Below are 8,440 nucleotides of genomic sequence, written 5' to 3' on the forward strand. Positions count from 1 at the left end.
GAGGGTGTTTAGCCTTGAGAAAAGAAGGCTGAGGGGAGACCTTATTGCTGTCTACCACTGACTGAAAGGAAGTTGCAGCATGGAGAGTGTTGGTGTCTTCTCCCAAGTAGAAAATGATAGGACAAGAGGAAATGGGCTCAAGTTGCGCCAGGGGAGGTTTAGACTGGATATTAGGAAAAATTTCTTCGCAGAAAGGGTTGTCAGGCATTGGAACAGGCTGCCCAGGGAAGTGGTGGAGTCACCATCCCTGGAGGTATTTAAAAGGCGTTTAGACAAAGTTCTTAGGGACATGGTTTAGCGCTAGATTTAGGTTAGATTATGGTTGGACTTGATGATCCTGAGGGTCTCTTCCATCCAAAATGATTCTATGGGCCAAACAGAACAAAAATAAATGGAAAACTGTTGACATTAATGCATGCATTGTGCAGAAACACCAAGGATTTATCTGTGAGAGTAATAACATTAAGGCTGTCAGAAATAGCAACAAAAAATAGAAAAATTACCCTTGAAAGTACATAAACAGGGTGTTTTAGTAGCAAAGAAAGTGATGCTACAAAGACATATATTCACAACAAATTAACATAAAATGTTTACCTTGAAATCTTAGGTCTACATCAAGAGTATGCTCTAATTTCTGTAAGAGTACATTTTTACTAGAAGTGCTTTTTACAAATACTAAGATATTTAGAGGTATTTTTACATTTATGAGGAATATAATAATGAAATCCACACTTGATCTTGGAGGGGTTTTTCCCCTCTTTGCCTGAAAACATATAATGTATTTGATTTTACTCATTAAAATATTTGTAAGGTGCACATATTTGCATTATGAAATTTCAAACACATCAGAACTACAAAATACTATCTAAAAAGGACAAATAAAATTAATTGGACCTAGAACGATTAAAGTACTAGTACTAGTATTGCTCTAGTGCTCCTTACTACTTACCATATTATGATGCTGTCATACGTAAAACCTAGTTTTTCTTCAGCATGGCCAGTATTATTAAGAAGCTGAAAATAAAAGAAAACATCTGTTACTTTTAAGTCTTTAAAAATGACTATGTAAAAATGAAGATTTCTGTCAATACTTTTAAAGAAAACTGAGGAATTTCATTCTTGGGAAGCAGAAACTTACCAACTTCAGACTTTCCTAATAATTTATGCTGTCAGTATTCTATGTCTATATATGTCAGAAATGCAAACCTGTGGACTGTCACAGTAGAGAAAAGCTTGCACAATTGTGTAAGCTGCCTACTGGCCAATTATTCAATTCCAGATTACTCCTCATGGAGCTGGCAGTTGGCGATGGCAAAGTTAAGATTAAGGGTCAGGCAAATAAAGTGAAAGTCGTCATGAGTGTCTACTACAGGCCACCTTGCCAGGATGACAATACTGATGAGTTATTCCTTAAAGAACTAAGTGAAGCCTTTGAGTCACCTGCCCTTGTCCTTATGGGAGACGTATACTTGCCATATGTCAACTGGGAATATCACACAGTTGGCACCAACAGGTCCAGAAGATTCCTAAAGCATCTGGACGATAACTTCTTGGTGCAGGTACTAAGGGAACCAACCAGGAAAGGAGCCTTCCTAGATTTAATTCTCACTACTAACAGAGAGGGTCTCGTGGGAGAAGTGGTGACTGGTGGCTCCCTTGGCCACCGCGACCACAAAGCAGGCAGGTTCAAAATCTTTGCTAACAGAAGGAAAACTGCCAGCAAGACCTTAACACTAGATATGAGGAGAGCATACTTCAGGGTGCTCAGAAAACTACTTACTAAGATGCCCTGGGAAGAAGCTTTTCAAGGTGTTGGGGTCCATCAGTGTAGGTAATTTCTTAAGTACCACCTACTAAAAGCACAGCATCAGTCAATTCCAAAATGCTGAAAATCTAGCAGGCGAGGCAAAAAGCCAGGGATCTTCTTCTTGAAATACAGGGAAAAAATAAATTACATGGTGAGAAGAAGCAAGGTCAGGCATCATGTGAGGACTACAGAGATGCCACTCACCATTGTAGGGAGGAAATTCATGCTGCCAAAGCTCAATTAGAGTTGAAGCTGGCCACTACTGTGAAGGACAATAAAAAAGGCTTTTTAAAATATATTAATGGCAAAAGGCAAGCTAGAAATAACATTGGCCCATTACTCGATGAGCATGGTCACCTTGTTAACAGGGACACAGACAAAGCCAAGATGTTTAATGCTTTCTTTACCTCAGTCTTCAACACCAATGATGGACTCAGGGGCCCCCATAACCCTGGGCTAGAAAACCATGGTTGCGAGAACGATAAACTCCTAATCAATCCGGAACATGTATGAGATGTGCTACTCCAGCTAGATCCCTACAAGTCGATGGGGCCTGATGGGATTCAGACAAGGGTGCTTAAAGAGCTGGCTGATGTCATAGCGAGACCTCTCTCCCTGATTTTTCAATGGTCCTGGGAATCTGGAGAGGTCCCAGATGACTGGAAGCTGGCAAATGTTGTCCCAATCTACAAGAAGGGCAACAGGGATGATGCTGGCAACTACAGGCCTGCCAGCCTCACTTCTGTGCCTGGTAAAATCATGGAAAAGATTATTTTGGGAGTTACTGAAAAACAACTGAAGGACAACGCAGTCATTGGTCCCAGCCAGCATGGGTTCATGAGGGCAAAGTCCTGCTTAACAAACTTAATTTCTTTCTACTACAAGGTTACTCACCTATTTGATTGAGGGAAGCCTGTTGATGTGATCTTTTTGGATTTCAGTAAAGCCTTTGATACTGTCTCTCACAGTATCCTCCTGGACAAGATGGCCAGCTGGATGGCTGGATAAACATACAATCCAGTGGATGAGCAACTGGCTGACGGGCTGGGCTCAAAGGGAGTAATGGAGTTATGTCAAGCTGGTGACCAGTCAATAGTGGGGTTCCACAGAGATCCAGCATAGGGCCAAACACTCTTCAATGTCTTCATGAATGACTTAGACTCAGGACTTGAGGGAATACTAAAGTAAGCTCGCCAATGACACAAAATTGGGAAGAGCTGTTGACACTCTCGAGGGCAGAGAGGCCCTGCAGAGGGATCTGGACAAATTAGCAAACTGGGCAATCACCAACCACATAAAGTTCAACAAGGGCAAGTGCCAGATTTTGCACCTGGGACACGGCAACCCTGACTGTACATACAGTCTGGGGGACGAGATGCTGGAAAGCAGCTCTGCGGAGAGGGATCCAGGGGTTCTGGCTGACGGCAAGTTGAACATGAGCCAACAGTGTGCCCTGGCAGGCAAGAGGGCCAACCGTGTCCTGGGGTGCATCAAGCACAGCATTGACAGCCACTTGAGGGAGGTGATTGTCCTGCTCTACTCTGCACAGGTGTAGCCTCAAATGGAGCACTGTGTGCAGTTCTGGGCACCACACTATAAAAAAGATATAAAGCTGCTGCAGAGTGTCCAGAAGAAGGCTACAAAACTGGTGAAGGGTTTGGAGGGGAAGCCGTAAGAGGAACAGCTAAAGTCACTTGGTTTGTCCAGCCTGGAGAAGAGGAGACTGAGGGGAGACCTTATTGCGATCTTCAGCTTCCTCACAAGGGGAGGAGGAAGGGCAGGTGCTGATCTCTTCTCTCTGGTGACCAATGACAGAACCCGAGGGAATGGCAGGAAGATGTGCCAAGGGAGGTTTAGTTCGGACATTAGGAAAAGGTTCTTCACCCTGAGGGTAGTGGGAACACTGGAACAGGCTCCCCAGGGAGGTAGTCACGGCCCCAAGCCTGACAGCATTCAAGAAGAGACTGGACAATGCCCTCAAACACATGGTGTGAACTGTAGGGTTGTCATATGCAGGGATAGGAGTTTAATTCAATGATCCCTGTGGGTCCCTTCCAACTCAGGACATTCTATGATTCTTGCTGCCTTTAAGCTCTTTTCAGAAGAGGTATTAGTTTTGTAATTGGTAACCTAAGCACATCTGAATTCAAAAAGAGGGCTTGGGTGAGTTTTAAACCCAAGATTGACACTGATGGTTCATTGTCATGTTTTTCCACAGCAGGACAGGCATAGAAAGAAAGGTGCCACCAAGTGTCCCGTAACTGATACTTGGCTTGGCCTACTATCAATTCCATAGAATTTGTACCTCTGGAAAAAATCAGTGGAAAGGTTGAATTTATGCAGGCAAAAATACATCAATAAACTGTTGCACATTCTGAACATTTCAACCATATCTGTCCATTTTTAGCACAAGATTGAAGATTTACAAGTACAATTTTTATTTCCAAATTCAATCTCAATAGGAGTGATAGCCCAGGCCAGTGAGAATAATATCTCGGGTTGGAAAACTGTCCCCATATGTATGATGTGTGAACGTTGGGCCTGGGCGTGTGAATGAGTGGATGAGAATGCCACCCACAAAATATGCACAGGAACGTGACTGAAAGCAGTCACTACATGAGTGTGGTGTGTTTGGGATAACATTTTAAGAAAAAACATCCTGTCTAACCTCTTGGGCCAAGACCATATCTGTAAACCTACAAATTGAGAACTGTTAATAAAAGAGGGTTCAGCTCTGCCTGGCTCTGCTCTGGCTGCTAACAAGAACTCTGTGCCTGTGCATCTCTGTCTGCGTCTGTATAAATAGTTCCTCATCGCCGCAAATGGTGCCCCGTGTGAGTGTGTGACCCCTGTGAGGCTCTTCATTGAGCAGAGTGTGTGTGGTGGCAACTACACAATCCAACGGGTGAGTAAATTTTATTTGTGGCCACTAATCCCTGAGTGTAACAGGGACAAGCAGTCCTTGTTGAACAAGAGATCTGTGGGATTGCGTTAGTAATAGAACAAGCTGTTTCCCCTGTACATAAGCTATATCCGCGAGTTTTACAGTACATATTACGTGCTTCTGTGTATTGCCTCTCTGAAAATCAAGCAGCTGGTCAGGAATGTCAGTTAATTGTTTTACTGGTTGTTGTTACAGTTGTTTCTTTGTGGTATTGTTTGTGTAAGTGCACTGTAAGCCTTCTCCCTCCTTCTCTCACTTCCTCTGCAAGTTGCTCTGTGCTTCCCCCTCCTCCCTCCCTCCCTCCCTCTTCTCATGGTTTTCACTTACGAGATGGAGTCAGAAACAACTGTTTTCACTCATGTTCCTAAGAAATCGGTATTGGGAGGTGTTTTAGAACGTAGGAAAGCACTTGGAAATATGAGGAGGGAAGATCTTGTGAAATATTGTAATCAATGGTGGCTGCTGTGTAAGTTAGATGATTGGAAAAGTGGCCAGAGAATAGAACCATGAAGTATAACACTTTGTTGCAAATAATGTTGTTTTTAAAGCGAGAAGAGCAAGACAAAATAAATCTCTACAAGAGATCATTAGGTCATTGCAGACAGTTTTTTACAGGCAGAATGGTTTGAACTTCAACAAGCTGAGAGAATTAACTGATAACACACACGTCATACAAAACTTGCAGAAGTTTGCAAGATGCTTTCCTCATTAACCTGTTTTCTTTGTAGGTATCTGTTTAAGCATACTACAGTTTAAATAAGTCTTTGCCTGTTACATGGTACAGTAAGTTCACAGACTGTTAAATCACGAGACATTTCGTGATAATACAGAAGACCATGAGTAATTTAGTTCTTTACTGCGTGAATGTGATGATAAGATTGTGTGTGTAATAGCTGTTACTTTTCTTTCTAACATGCTAGCTTTATTCCAGCATCCAGACTTGTGCAACTCTGTGATAGGCTGTGTCTCATCTTGGTGTACTAAATTTAGCTCTCTTGTATGCACACCAGGTAAAGAATCCTGGTTTTGGGATAACAGTTGTAGCACACCACATGAGACACTAATAAAAGCCTTGCCCAGTCCAGCTTGCTGCAGTGGCGGGGGGGGGGGGGGGGGGAGGGGGGCGGGTGCCGATGGAGCTCCAGCCCGCACTGACCTGTTTTGTCAGGGAGACCCAGCGGTACCTCTGCCTGGCTGAGCAGTAAGCAGCTCAAAGGTGCAATGCTAAAATCAAGATATTGTCTTGAATAAGTGTAATTGTGATCCATCTGCATATTTGAACTTGGTATTTGGTTTGCATATCTGAGCTCAGTATTTTTGTTTGCATATTTATATTTGGTATCAAAAGAATGTCGCTTGGGGAGATAATTACAAAATGGGAACCAGTTCCGCTACTAAAGTACCACCTTGCTCCCCCTTAAGATGCATCCTTACACATTAGAGTAACTTTGTGGGGGAATCCTCTGATAAAAGAAAACTTGAAACGATATTGTACTAAAATGTGGCTTGAATGTGGGATTCTGAGTTACAGTGCTGTATTGCAATTAATGTTGTTCTAAAGAACCTTGGAAAAAATAGGATGAAGTACAGTACTGTAATTTGCTCTTGTTGTATAACAATTTCAAAACCAGAAAAATATGTAAGTTGTTAAACTCTGATTCGCATTGAATTTATGTGCTAGTTGGAGGTATGGGAAAGAAAACTAAATGCTATGATGGATGTGAACTTGGAAGAGGTTGTATTTAAAAGTTGCTAGAATCTGAACTGATTTGCATCTAGAAAAATGAAAATAATGGACTGATGGTTAATATGCTGGTTTTTGACATCTGTAAGAAATTGCAAAAGGTAAACGGGGCTGAGGAATGTAACTATTGCTCAGCTAATTGGAATTGCATATAAAGTGTATTATGGCTGGAATTAAATGGAAAAATAAAAAAGCAAAATATCCCAGGCCTGTGCTGTACAACTTGAACATAAATTTCAGGCCTGTGTCAAGCTGCAAGATAAACTCAGCTCATTGTAACCAAGAAGTCTGCCAGAGCCAGGCAGCTCCCACTTGGTACCAGTGATTATGCCACCTGTGTGGCCTTGCTGGTATCTAAACTGCAGCAAGAAGAGAAAGAAAAAAAAAATAGAATAACCTGTCTGCCCGCTGCTAAAGCAGCAAAAAGGGGGCTTTATTCCCCCCCACACCACAGCAATGTTGCTGCTGGAGAACCGTAATACTGAGTGAAGGAGTCTGAGGGTTAAATTTAAAGGCATCCCTAGCAGATCCGTAGTTCTAATGAAGCTGGATTATTAAGATTATTTCCACATATTGCATCTATTCTTATAAGAAGAATTAAGCCAATTTTTAACATTTGTTTGACGGCCCGGTATTGCTGTCGAGCTACAGGACAATCTTTATTATCACCAGGTTTCACACTTTGGAAGCTCTTGGAAAATGGATGTATAATCCCACTGAGCATCTGTAGTAAACTCAACATTCCACCTAATTAACATGCTCCACTGTTTTACCCTTCTGCCTCCTTTGCCTGCTGGGTTGCTGCCAGCAGTGAGGTAGTCCATCTTCTCGGCAGCAAGGATATTCTTCAGGAGCCCCAGGTAGGAACTTCTGTTCATCGTATCTTTTAATTACAAATTTTCACACTCTAGTTTTTATCGGGGATAGATTGCAAGGAATCTTGACCACTCTCCGACACACTATTCGGAGTGGCTGACCACAACTTTGTAGTTCTTCTCTGACTTCTTTCTTAAAGAGCTCCCCAAAAACCCCTTTGATCCCAATAATCTTGGCCCTCAAAGTCTAGTTTAAGTTGTCCTAGCATGCCAACAATACAGCCAGTAGTTCGAGTTATTTTAAGTTAATCTCACATACATTCAAGACACAACCCTCAGGAAATGTTATTTTAACTGCAATGGTAATAACACTTTTCTTTACAATATATATACAGAAGGAAAACAATTACAGTCACTTTATCTTGGTATGTTGCATATGTCTGTTTGATATTCCCAGTTCTAAAATTTCCTTACAATTCCCTCAGGGTGATTCGCCCACCAGATCGTTCCTCTTTATTTTCACTCAAAGGTCTCCCGGTTCAGATGTGACAGTCCATCTAGCGGTAGTTGACTCTACTGGTCCTTTGACTCAAGATGCATGAGTCCAGCCTCGCTCTGCTGTGCGAATCGCAGTATCTGTGGTGAGAAGAACAACAAAAGGTCCTTCCCAACAGGGGACCAGTGAGCTCTCCCTCCAAGTTTTTATTAATACTTGATCCCCTGGCTGGAATTGATCTATAGCTATGTCTAAGGGGGGTCGCTGTGCCACCAGCCCTTTCTTTCTTAATTCTTGTCTTCTTTTGGTTAATTCAATTATATATTATCTCAAAAGGGTGTCTTCTACCTTTGGATGTTCTATTGGAACCCCAAAGTCATATGGCATTCCATGCATCATTTCAAAAGGCGAAATGCCAGTATCGGTCCGTGGCTGAGTTCGGATATAGAGTAGGGCTAGTGGTAAGCACTTCACCCAATTCATTTTTGTTTCCATCATCATTTTAGTTAGATGCTTCATTATTTCCCCATTCATTCTCTCAACTTTGCCAGAACTCTGAGGATGCCATGGAGTATGATACTTCCATTTGTTTCCGAGGAGTTCTGTTGTTTCTTTAATAATTTTAGATGTAAAG

General features: G+C 42.1%; 1 pseudogene across 1 annotated transcript in view; it reads right to left on the reverse strand.

The window, feature by feature from the left end:
• The window catches only part of LOC308051484 (rapamycin-insensitive companion of mTOR-like), a 99,988-nt pseudogene extending 92,615 nt beyond the window's left edge, over window positions 1-7,373 (reverse strand). Inside the window, exons 1-2 of the transcript in view lie at window positions 7,269-7,373; window positions 950-1,014 (exon numbers count right to left, since the gene is read on the reverse strand). The product of the transcript in view is annotated as a rapamycin-insensitive companion of mTOR-like (transcript). The remainder of the gene's footprint in view (window positions 1-949; window positions 1,015-7,268) is intronic.
• Between the last annotated feature and the right edge of the window lie 1,067 nt (window positions 7,374-8,440).

This window comes from Nesoenas mayeri (assembly GCF_963082525.1).
Source record: "Nesoenas mayeri genome assembly, chromosome: W".
Classification (NCBI taxonomy): domain Eukaryota; kingdom Metazoa; phylum Chordata; class Aves; order Columbiformes; family Columbidae; genus Nesoenas; species Nesoenas mayeri.